The following is a 12,774-nucleotide window of genomic DNA, read 5'->3' on the forward strand; positions in this document are numbered from 1 at the left end:
CACAAAGCACTGAAGGCAGAGTGGCATGTTGGAGGAACTGTATCTACAGCTCTCAGCCTGTTCTTATCTTTACCAAACACTCAGAAACAGGACACTGGGCTGGATGGTCCCATGCTCCTGGGACCTTCCACATTATCCGCTGAATTGCCTGTTTTTCTTCCCAGGCAGATGAGCTGTTTTCACTGACTGTGAACATCAAGGTCTCCTCCTTTTCAAGCATGAGGGCAGCTGTGACCTACACGTACCCTATGTACTGCTCATACTCTTCCTGGGCATCAAGAGAAATTGTGTGTGAAGAAAACTACATGGAGGTAAAAGCTTTCCCACAGAAGGCGAAGCTACATCCAAGCTCCCTGCCAGGCACAACAGCCTCCACAAATTCCAGTCAGAAGTCAATTTTACACTGTGCACCAGAAGTAATAGCAACCTGCTGATACTCAGCAGAGGATGTAACTATAGATGCTTATTAGTAACACATTTACATGTCATAGGTATTTTGAATGCGGCAAAAATTCAGTTAACTGTACAGATAATGTAAGTCAAGCCGCTGGAAGTGAATCAGCAGCCAGGCAGGCCACCCGGTTTAGCTCAGGATAGTAACACCTTTGTGTTACAAAGTGCTGCAGCATCTGTGAGAATGTCATCCCCACATGTGAAATAGTAGAACCCAGAGTTTGCAGAGCTGCACCCCTGCTGCATCACACAGTCCTCGGGACATTATTGTGAGACAGAACCTGTCTCCTGCTGGGTGATAACGATTTGGTTGTCCAGCCTGCTACCAGCATCTGCACACCAAGGTAGAAATAAGGCACTGAACAAAAACTTCACTGCCTTTTGTACGCACCTATTGTAGGCAGGACAAAGCATATTTCTCCTGTTAGGACATGAATCTGTGCAGTGATGTCTGGGTGCTGCAACACACTTAAATCATGGTACAGATGTCTGAGGCAAACACCGACTCCTAACTCAGTGTCCAGAAGTTGCTTCCCTCTACAGCACATGCTGGCAAGATTCGCACCCTAGCATTTAGTTACGTATTAGGGATCCTGCATTTTCAGGTGTTCAGCCTGCATGGGAAGAGGGAACAAGTCCTGCTAAAGCAAATAGCCTGCTTCCCTACATCACAAGTGCCCCTGAAAGTCTCCAGAGCGGGATCTGGTTTACAGTTTACCAGATATTAAACAGGACTTTTGCTTTACCTGGTTATACACAAAGTATTCCCTCTGCTGGACATGCACCACCATAAATAACTTTAACTTTCATTTTAAGGCCACAGAAATTACCGCCATCAAGAACCTCTTTGGAAACACTTTAATTACTTCCAGTGAATGTAAATTGCTAAATACCAACAGACACTGGAGAAGAAATCTGAAAGCCTTCCCTCTGCTCCCCATGCCTGTAATAATGCTGAAGATTTGTTTGTTCCCAAAGAATCTCCTCTCTGTCCCCAGGTATCAGTGAAGACTGATGTCCCTGCAGTTTCAAATGACTACACCGTAGCATGGATGTCGGCACTGCCAGAGGTAGGAAGGGGAGACTTTCCTAACCGTTCCTAGCCTGTCTCGTCTCACTAGTCTCATGAGTCATTCTTGGGACATAGCTCCATCTCTGTCAAAAAAAAAAAAGGAGATGGCAAAGATGCCATGAAGTACTGAAAAATCTCTTAAGTTTTCTTAGCGCTCTAGACTGCAAAAAGACATTTAGGTGGGAGAGAGAGCCATATGCTTGTTACGTTAGTGGAAACTGAGTTCAAGACAAACAAAGGTAGGTGATTCTTCACACAATGGGTAGTGAATCTGTCAAACTCCTTGCCAAAAGATGTTGTGGCTGCTAAAAGCTTGCTTGATCTCAAGGAGAGTCTGGAAAAGCTGACTGAAGAGAAATGCAATAAGACACACAAAATACAAAAAAGCTACAGATAGCTCAGGAGTCCCGGAGCTGAAAATTATTTGAGGCTGTAAAGTGTTAAGGGGAAATGTATACATTTATCTGATTTTTCTCTTGTCTTACTGGCTCCTTCTGCCCATTTTTCCTTTTGACTATCCTCTCATATGCTTACCATTTCAGGATACTCTGTTCTAGACCAGTACACACATTCCTCTCTTCTTATGTTTGGCACAGCATGGCTACACACTATAAAAGGTAGTCTGTCATTTGGCCTCTGCACTGCTCCAGCAATCTACAGAGATGAAGGCAATCAGTTTTTAACAGCACAGGCATTTTGTCCAAGGGGATTTGTTCTAGGCCACCAGCCTATGCTTCTTCCAGGGCTGCCATAAGACTATCTCTAAAGATGGCTTAAAGAGCTATAGAATGCCTTATCTTTATATATATCGAGGGTATTTCTTGGGGTGAACTAGTAGTGTCCAGTGTCATTCCTGTTTCTTCAGCTTCTAACAGGAAAATAGGTGCCACAATATCGCAGGTTTTTAAGAGATTTTGGTAGACTTAGATCTGATGCAGCTCATCTCTCTCTTGCAGACTCAGAATGTTGCATACCAGCTATGGCAACTGATGTTTGTTTCTCCATCAGGGAGAAAGAGAATAACAGTAAGCGATGCAACAAAACTGGGCTACAGCTTCAATAATACGCTGTCCCGAGTGTACCTCCGTGCTCCCTATCACAGCAACGAGTCTGACACCAGCATGGTGAGTGGTTGCCCTCCATCAGACACAAAACTGTGCTGTTCCCACTGCCTCTCTAGAACACCAGTTCGCTTTTTCTGCCTGCATCCCAACAGGTCAGTGGTGTAAATATGAATATGGTCACTTCCACTTCCATGTACAGGCAGCGGTGGCTGCTTTTGCTGATTGACACGACTGTCTCCTGTCCTGTTGGTAAGGATTTCTTCCTTCTTCACCAAAAATAACCACCTAAGCAGCTAGTAGAAAACATGGTCTCCCCATTTCCCCGTGGCCTACTCTGTAAGAGAAGTTTACAAGCTGCCCTCGGAGCAACATGAGCTAAGAGTCCATGGCTTTAGTCCCAGACAAACACGTTCCCTGCTGTGACGCTACATTACTTGTGTTTCCAGTGCACTGTTGTGCTTTGCCTGTCATTTCTCCAACCCCCATGTTAGATGCAGGGAACTGGAGACAAGTAAAACTGCTGCAGAAGGGCCAGGGAGCATCCCCTGGACTAATCCCACAGCCTTGACTCTCCCCTGTCATATAACTCCACACAGGGGATGCTCTTCTGCATCCTTGGGACTCACCTAGTCCTTTTCTCTGGAAAGGCAGAACTAGCCCAGCTTTTTGCAAAACAGTTGTGGCTGCACCTTCTGTCCCTCACAGAATGGTATTAACATGAACAATTGATGGGGAAGCAGGAGGTTTTGAGTTGTCATGATCTCAAAGCAAATACTTCAAGGAGAAGGTCCAAACAGGAGCCTCTTTGCCCCATTCCTTTTGCCAGTAAGGCAAAACTCCTGGGACCAGAAGGACAACAGAGTGGGTAGGATAACTGTCATTTCTTCTGAATAAATTAATTAGTCACCTGAAACCAGTGGTTCAAGTCTACTTGGAGCACCAGGGTTTCTGTGACAAAATAGCCATCTGTTGCCAAATATCCTACAAGGTGTTTTATCAGTGAAAGTTGTAAAGGTACCCTGGTGAAAAGAAAAAGACAGCTGTTGCAGAGTGAAGACTGACTGGTAACTCCGAACCACCCAGTCTTCTGAGACCTTCTATCTAACTCAACAGATGGCATCAGTTTCACTGATACTGCGCTAACATGGACTGTGCCGAGGGTTATCCCCACATTAGTGGCTCAAGAATCCACCTTTCTGTCTAAAACCATTTTAATGGGAGTTGATGATCAAGTCATAGTAAACCTCAAGGAGAAGAACTACTTATTGGAGTACAACGAGACACACATCAGAGTAACTGTCCCTATTGGAGCAGAAGGAGGCAGGCTAAAGGTTAGTACAAACCTGTCACACACTAACACATTTGAGGGCCTGCACCATGGAAGATGTTTCTAAATCATGATAATACCAAATCATTCCAGACAGTGATTGATTGATGCTTAAAATCCTTAGATACAAGAAATATCTGAAGACCTAGATTCTCCTTCTCTGTGTTCTGAAAGCACTTACTCAGAAACTAAGTATCCATGATTACAAAACATGATTGAAGCATAATAATCTGTAAGGCATACTGTTCAATTAAGAGTGAAAGGATTCCTGGGCACTGGAGTTCAATCGTCTATGTTATTACATTATGAAACTGGTCCTGGTAAACTTTTGGCCTGGATCAAGGAGTAATTTCTCAGACATTTTCCATTCAGACAGCTTGAGTTAGCATGGAACGAGTTCCCAGCACGTAGTGTGAGTGCAGCCACCTGCTTTGGATATACTATATTCCTTATTGTCCTGGTTTCAGCTGGGATAGAGTTAATTTTCTTCCTAGCAGCTGGTACAGTGCCATGTTTTGGACTGAATATGAGAACCATGTTGATAGTACACTGATGTTTTAGTTGTTGCTAAGTAGTCCTTACCCTAAATCAAGGACTTCTTAGTTCTCCATGCTCTGCCAGTGAGGAGGTGCACAAGAAGCCAGGAGGGAGCAGAGCCTGAACAGCTGACTCAGACTAGCCAAAGGGGTATTCCATACCATAGACCAGGGGTCCTCAAACTATGGCCCACAGACCAGATACGCCCCCCCAGGGTCCTCAGTCCGGCCCCCGGTATTTACAGACCCCCCTGCTCCCCCCCCGCCGGGGGTTGGGGGGGGAAATCAAGCAGCCACAGATGGCCTCTGCCACTTCATCCACGCGCCGGCCCCCTGGTTACAAAGTTTGAGGACCCCTGCCATAGAACAACATTCTCAGCGTATAAACCCGGGGCGGGGGGTGGGGCTGGCCAGGAGGGGCCGGTCGCTGCTTGGGGACTGGCTGAGCATGGGTCAGCAGGTGGTGAGCAATTGTATTGTGCATCACTTGCCTGTCTTGGGTTTTATTCCTCTCTCTTTTTTTTATCTCCCTTTTCATCATCATCGTCATAATCATTATTATTGTTATTATTATTATTTTTTACTTTATGTTAATTATTAAACTGTTCTTATCTCAGCCCATGGGTTCTACCTTTTTCCAATTCTCCCCATCCCACCGCGAGGGTGGGGGAGGGGGGGACAGTGAGCAAGTGGCTGTGTGGTACTTAGTTGCCAGCTGAGGTTAAACTATGACACTTGTCAATCTATAGTTTACAGGTACAGAGGCGAGGTCGAAAGAAATGTTCAGTAGAACAGAATAGAATGGTTTGGGTGGGACGGCATCTTTAAAGATTACCTAGTCCACCCCCCCTGCATGGGCAGGAACATCTTTCACTAGATCAGATTGCTCAAAACTCCATCCAACCTGACCTTGAAGACTTAGAAAGGAGCTGGTCTTTACCAGTACTATTTGTGAAGATGACAGCGGTGTGATTTTGACCTGTCCCCTTCAGAAATTCACTTTTTCTGTGTATCAGTGGACACTTAGATCAGTATATGTATTGTAACACCAGACAGGCTTGGTCTGAAGAACTGTGGGAACCACTGACAAACTTTCAGAATGAACTGGGAAGAAAGAGAGACATGACTGGTAATCCAGAGATTGTAAAAAAATAAATGCAAATATGTTTACTTACTAAACTTAATGAGGACACACACACCCCCTCAAAACCTGATACTTCCTTATTGAGAATCCTGGCAGTATCTGAGCCAAACAGGGACCAGACAAATGGGCCAAGCAAACAAAGAAACAAACTCCCTACAAAATCCATCCCAAACTGTACTAGAATACCATTTGCTCTTCCTAGTGTAAGAATTTTAACTATATTCAGTTGTTCCTCTATTAAACTGTTGAGAATTGAAACTTAATCACAAATTTTACCTCCTAGAGCTCCATATCTGGTGGTGTATATGGAGTCATTTACAGTATTGACTTGTTTTTGGAGCACACGTGGACAGATGCAGATTGGCAAACCACGAAGTACACTGTCATCAAATCCATCACCACACCTTTCATGCCACAGATACCAACTGTTATCAACAGTAAGTCATTTCTCTCATTGACTTTTACCAATCTCTTGCTTTTGTTGTGTTATACATTGCTCATTTGACCTCTGCCACACACCTACACTCACCAGAATGTTCTCCACTCCCACTTCCAATTTGCTAGCTAAAGTCAAGATTCAGAGCATTACAAAAAAACCCAAAACTTTAGCCTTAATGGATGTACCATTTATGCCCATCACTAAGGGATGAGAAATGAAAATTATACGCAGCTGTAAGAAGGTAAACATTTCTTTCACACTAACATCCAGATTTTTCCAGTGAGCACTGGGACCCTAGAATAAAGATGTTGTGTTGCACAATTATCACATAAGGACAGCGTTCATTGATGATGTTTCCTCACCCAGACTGCCTGCATTTGTTATCTTGGGAACATACTGAAATCCCCGTGCCATCCAGTGGTGCAGTAATTTTGTTTTAATTAGATTTTCCAGTGCATTAAGACACTAAGCATCTTTAGAGCTGTCTGAATAACTGATATAGAAAGAAAAAAGCCTCTTAGCATACATTATGATAGTTTTTCTTTTATGTGGCTAAACTGGATTCTAGATTTCTTTATAGGAAAGTCATTGCACATCTTAGTGCACCTCTAGAAAGTTACTAAACCCACTTTCTATAAAGTTGTATGTATTTGTTGTTAATCTCCTGCAGCTTGAAGCAATTCTCATGTACTCAGAGTATTTCAGATCTGACTAGAACACAAACACTCATTAATCAGAGCCATTAAAGAGATGGCTGTTGGCTAAATTTCCTGGAACTTGAATGGGAGGCCACCCCAACTGTCTTCGTTACTTGATCCACTTCAGCAGTAATTTGATGTTCTCTCCCTACAGATACTCTGCCAGAGGAAAGGCTATTTAATGTTGCATTTGGACACTTTCTTCCTGATGTCTCTCTGGTGGCAATCACAATAGGAAATGTGCCATTTACCCTGAGGGAAGCACAGTACCATGGGTTTAAGATTTATGAAACTCCTTTTCCTAATAGAACGAAAGGATTTATCTTGGAAATATCTTTTGATGATCCGTATGTTCTAAAGGAGGTAAGATACAGCAGGTCGCTTCAGCAGCTGAGTGGGGGAGGTAGGGCAGTCCCTTTTCAGAACATAGCCTGGCTTTTATTAACCAACAACTGTTCCTTGACCATCAAGGTGCCAATGAGTCTGAGCTCATTCAAATTAGGATGAGAGGCTTGTACATCCCCACCTTGCCCTCCCTAGCTCTCTGGGAGACATGCAGCATCAGGTGTGATTAGCTGGTATGAAATATGACTTCCTTTAGTGTCTGTCAGCATGGCTAATGTCCAAGCACATGCCCAGCAGGAAGAGGTTTGTCAAATCTCTGTTAAATGTTGTCCCTTGAAACAGGGGTGCTTTGGAAAAATATATCAGTTATTGCAATCCTGCAAACACCAGTTACCAACATCCAGTAATTCTTGAACCTACTGTTTATGCAGAGCCATCTGACTGCTGGCACAGGCCATGTACCATACGAGCATCTACAGGCAGGCCCAGACTATTCTAAATGTGATTTTGTTAAGCTTCAGACCATTTGTAATCTAAATATTTGTAAAAAGTATAAACTCACAGAGGGAATTCAACCTCTCATTTCAGTGGGAAGGATGCATAACTGCAAGTCCTCTACCCCTGTTTCAACCAGATCCCACGGATCTGTGGTGCTATTTTCTGTTACAAGGAACATCATCGTGAACGCACAGGATCAGGATTTGCACAAATATTTTCAGGCTGCAGTCAAACTACAGTTAAATTGCATTAATGATCAAAGCAACCAAAAAAATTTCAGAAGTATGTCTTTCAGGGTGAACAGCAGGTTTTGCTTTGGGAGCGCTTTTAGTGAAGTAAATGAGGATATTGAGAGGGATCTCTTATAGCATCTCCTCACACCTTCTGTTTTACTGATGACCTACTCTCCTGGGTCAGCCCACACTCTGAGTAAAGAAGAATGAGGATCTGGACCCAGATCTTCCTGCACGAGCTCTTTCACCAGTGGGCTACAGAGGAAACACCACTGTGTTCACTTCTGCCTCCATTTTCTGAGCAGGCCCTACATTCTCCACATTTACATTTGGCTGAAAGAGCTGTTGAATCCAGTCCAGATTTCTGAATAGTTTTAGGCCAACTGAAGCGATGTTTTGGAGACTGAGCTATTTGCAGGGGAGAGAAGGGTGTTGGAATAATTATTTAGTGCTGCTCGGGATATACATGCCTGTCTGTACTGGAAGCCATTGCTACTGCAGCCTTACGCTTCTCTCTCTTTCAGTACGTGAACAGAAATGAAACAAAATACACTCTCCTCGTTAACTACACTGTAAGCGTAGGTATGGAGATGACACTCTATCATCATTCGGCAGAGGTGGAGTGTGTGATCGCCGATATCAGTAAGCTTCCCCGTGATATTAACTGGTTTGCATCAACAGCATGGATGAGATTTTCATTGAATTCAGTGAGAATGGCATTAGACTGAGGATGAGAGCTTTTGGGAAAACCCCACCCTTCAATAGCTCATTATTGGTAACACAGCCAACTTGCTGCTTTTCTGATGGCAGCTCTTCTGCATACTGGCAAGACAGTCTGCCCTCGAGACACTGAGAGCAATAAAAACGTGTGTAGAAGTTGGCTTGCAAACTCAGCGAACAAGATGCCTCATAACTTGAACATACATCTACTGGCAAAACTTTCAGACATTGCTACAAGTTTCAGTTTGTCCTCAAATGCAATTCTGCCTCTGCGTCCAGGGCAGAACTCAACAGACTCAAATAAATTGCTGTGAACTCTAAAGACAGCACTTCCGTAAGGAGACAGTCGTCCCCTAAGAGCTGTACTTAGCAGGTTATTGAAACAGTCAGGAGGTCTGGTATTTGCTCAGATCTTACGTTTTGGATGCCACAAAGATGACTGTCTCCTCACTGTCCTTTTTATTTTTGAAATAGCTCTTGGTTCATCCCTAGAGAAGGCTGACCAGAAAAATCTATTTACATATACAACTCGGCTTGCCTTACTGAAGCAGGGAGTAGCCCTGGAAGCAAGCTGGCAGGCCATCACTAAAGCGTGAGGATTCCCAATCCCACTGATTGTGAGCTGCTAGACCCATAGCACAGCCAAAGCCCTGCAGACGATGCCAGTATGCACAGCACTGCTGCTGCAGTGCCAGTGCAAAACTTACCCGTGCTAGAAATCCCTGCCTGGGCCAAACATCATTGCTCAAACCTTCCTTCATTGCTAGCTCTTCATCCCACCTTCTTCCTGCAGAACTACCAGAAGCAGCTGGTTACTGTGATGAAGAAAACCTGTATCTAGCCATCTCTGCTTTTGGCTTGCACCAGTATTGGAACCTGTATCTTGGTAATAAGCTGCTGAACCAGCACGTTGTGCTTACCAATGGGTATCTTGCAGCTACCAATTCTACACACCTGGTCTTGCAAATACCTCTGTTTGCTGTGGGAGTTATCTACGAGGTACGTGAACTGTAGAGCAATACCTTCTTTAAAACATGTAGAACTGGTCTTACAGCCACAGCCCTACGGTCACAGTTTGTAGTGCTGTGGTATTACACATATTGGAAAACCTCCAGAGGGAGCGACTCTAAGCCAGTACAAGTAGGACAAGAGGTATCGGACATGGACCCTTCTGGTAATGCCATGTATTATGTAGTCTGCAGTGCTAAGTTGCCTCTAAAAGATAGGCAGCAAGTCTTCAAAAACAAACTCCTCAGTATTTTTAGTAAGATGAGGCAAAATGTCCCAACCGCACTGAGCCAGAAACAATATTTCAATATTGCTTTTATGAAAGAAGCTCTTTTAAAGTAATATTTCGTAGAAATGGTAAGACATAGCAGGGGAAAACTGATGCTGTAATAAACATCTGAACTATTCTACAATAATCAGCCAAAATTTATCTCTGTGACAGTGACCAATTGATTTGTGCGAGAAAACTTCTGCCCCTATGTTGCATCAGGCTCGAGTCTTCACACTGATTTAACCCTTGTGACTTGTTAGTATTCAAGAGGCACAAGCTAAAGAGCAGAACTTTGTACATATGGATCACGTGCCTTAACGGGAGACCTCTTCCATCACCTCCTTCACAGGAAGTGTTCTTTCAGAAAATTAAAGCAAGGTTTGATGTTGCCCTAAGGAAAGTGAGAACTATGGAGACCTTACAGATGTTCTCCGTTAGCTGCAGTTTTAATCCTTCAGCATTTATGAGTAAGTTATACAACTGATCAATCCATAAAAAGATCTGTGATTCTTTCCTTGTGTTTATAACCAACTCTGATTTTCTCAGTATGCCACCCAGACGGTACCATAACGGTATCTGCCCAAATGAAGACAGTTCCTGCCATTGATATGAGTAAAACCAGACTAAGGGATAGCTCTTGCAAGCCTAGAGAATATAATGAAGGACATGCCTTCTTCAAGTTCCATGTCACTACCTGTGGCACTTCAGTAAGGGTAAGCCCATGGCTGAAGCAGATACATCTGCTGGAAGTCTCTGTCTCTCTTGCATTTTCTCTTTTGTTCCCCTGCCCCAGCTCCAGGCAAGATTTAATTTTTAATGAACTTCCCATATGCACAGTTTGAAGGTGACCACATTATTTACGAAAATGAAATTTCTTATGAGAAAGAAACTCTTTCAGGACAGAGCACAGTGACAATCACAAGAGATCCAGACTACAGGTAGGAGCTACTGCTCACAGATACTGCTCACTTTGGGACAGCTGCTGAAAAGTGAAAGTGAACATAAAAATTACCCTTTCTCCTATTACAGACTAACACTCTTGTGCTACTATCGAGCAAAAGAGACCCTAGTACTTGGTGCCTTCACTAGTGATCCAGCCACATCACCTCCCTTTGGCTCTGGCACAATGGTACCAAGATCAAATATTGCAGGTAGGCAATTCTCTTCCTCCATTTGTAATCTTCTGTGGCTCTTTCAGCTGTAAGTTCCTTTGTTAAGACATGCTCTGCTTTCTGCTAAAGAACCTCACTAACATTTCCTTTTCCGCAGTATACAGAAGGATAAGACAAGCTCTGAATGTAGTTTCAAGAGTGTCCAAAGGTAAGTCTCCTCCTAAGAAAATCAGAAAAATGTTAATGTTTTAATTTAAATAAAATTCAGCAAGAACAACATCCCCTGATGTTTTCTTGAGATGAATCTTTCATGGAATTCTATGAGTCCAACATGGCAATACTCAAGCGACCTGTGGAGCCTGTGTTTCTTGAGGTGGAGCTGAAAGACGAGAGCCCCGATGCTAAGTTATACCTGGAAAACTGCTGGGTAACCAGGTCTCCAGACTTTAACAGCATCCCAAGATGGAACATCACTGTGAATGGGCAAGTAGTTATTGAATGACCAATGTGCTCATCAGCAAAACCCTAATTTCTTCAAGGTCTGTTGTTCTGTTTTCTCAAATAGGTGTGAGATCAATGGCAGTGAGTACGCTGCAGAGTTCTGTCCTGTAGCTGTTAGCCCCAGGGTAAGGCACCCATCTCATTTTAAAAGGCTAGCAGTAAGGACCCTGGCACGTCGACCGGAACAGGTAAGATCAAGTGAAAGGCTCACCTCCCACTCGTGAACCCTGTCGTCTGAACTTCTTAAGACCATTTAAAAAATAGCTGATTGAAACACCTCACAAATTTAAGACCTAGCCAGCATTCAACCCAAGTAGCCTGACTGGTGCACAGATTTAATTCAGTTCTCTTCTCAAATCTGCCTGCAACACAGTTTCAGTGAATTGAGATGGGACTGGCTGGAGTAAACAAAATAGTTTGGTATGTAAATATGACTTTTATATGGTGTTTCTGACTTTTTATAGAGTCAGATTCATAGCACCAGCTCAAACAGTCTAGAAGAGAAAAGTAATTTTATACACCATGACATCTACATGAAGTTCAGCTCTGTTGTCTCCCATATGTCCCAGCCAGTCAACCCTCTCCTCGGAAGCTAGCCCAACGGGCAGGGAAGCAGAGGCATGTGGGTTTAGCCTTACATTTTGAGGTTCTGTCCTCTAACAGTTCTAAGAAAAGCAAAGAAAACCCCAGGACAGTCACCGGAGGGTGTTTTGCTCCTAGTGCACCCAGTTGAGTGGACATTAGCACAGGTACTGATATGAGCCCTGGCAGTACCTCTGCCTGGGCAGCCTAAGTAGCCACATAATTTTTCGGCTTGGCCTTGCATAAGCAGTTCAACTCGTGAACTTCCTAGAAATGAACACGATGCCATTCTGGCCTGTGCTGCTTCCTAAGTGTGCAGCTGCATCTAGCACTAGATTAAGTTTCTGTCTAGCTTTTAAACGTAGCCTCACTGCAGCTCATGAGGTTTTAACTTCTCCTGCCTCAGCCTCTCAGTTACCAAACTGCCTGAGGGCTCCTTTGACACCAAATTTGAAATTCAAGGCAGGTTCAGCTACAAAGTGCCGCATGCAAGCGTTCAGGCAAGACTAAGTATAGAAGGGGGACAAAAGACAAAACGATGCTCTGCAAAGCAGGATTTGATATGGACCAAGTGGTACTTTTTCTTCTTGTCAGGTATATGTGCACTGTTTGGTGGCTGTGTGCTCTCCTACCCACATCCTACCTGGCGGCCCCTGCAGAGGACAGCACACCTCAAGCAGGGAGAGGAAAGGTAGGTGTTCAGCAGAAAAAGAGCCATTGCAAAGCACTCCTGCCCTGATGTTTTTAAGGGATCTCGGACCTCCAGTGTTG

The sequence above is a fragment of the Falco biarmicus genome, chromosome 6 (genome assembly GCF_023638135.1).
Source record: "Falco biarmicus isolate bFalBia1 chromosome 6, bFalBia1.pri, whole genome shotgun sequence".
NCBI lineage: Eukaryota > Metazoa > Chordata > Aves > Falconiformes > Falconidae > Falco > Falco biarmicus.